Here is a 272-nt window from a genome sequence, read left to right on the forward strand (position 1 = left end):
ATACTGTCTATGTGATCTCAAATTTTAAAGGAAACACATAATTTTCTTATGGTTTCTTAAACATTCACTTGAAAAAAACTGTACAAATACAAATATATGGTACCCTAGGCATAACACCTACATGAACTTCTAACTTGTTGTCTCTTGAGGTCTCTGGGTGAGACTTGGATCCAACTTGTACAAATGCAAAACAAAAGTCAAACATAAAATAATAATAATAATAATAATAAAAGTGGCAACAAAAGAATGAGACCTCGATATTAGGTAAATAG

Source organism: Octopus bimaculoides, chromosome 11 (assembly GCF_046866305.1).
Source record: "Octopus bimaculoides isolate indiv1 chromosome 11, ASM4686630v1, whole genome shotgun sequence".
Lineage (NCBI taxonomy): Eukaryota > Metazoa > Mollusca > Cephalopoda > Octopoda > Octopodidae > Octopus > Octopus bimaculoides.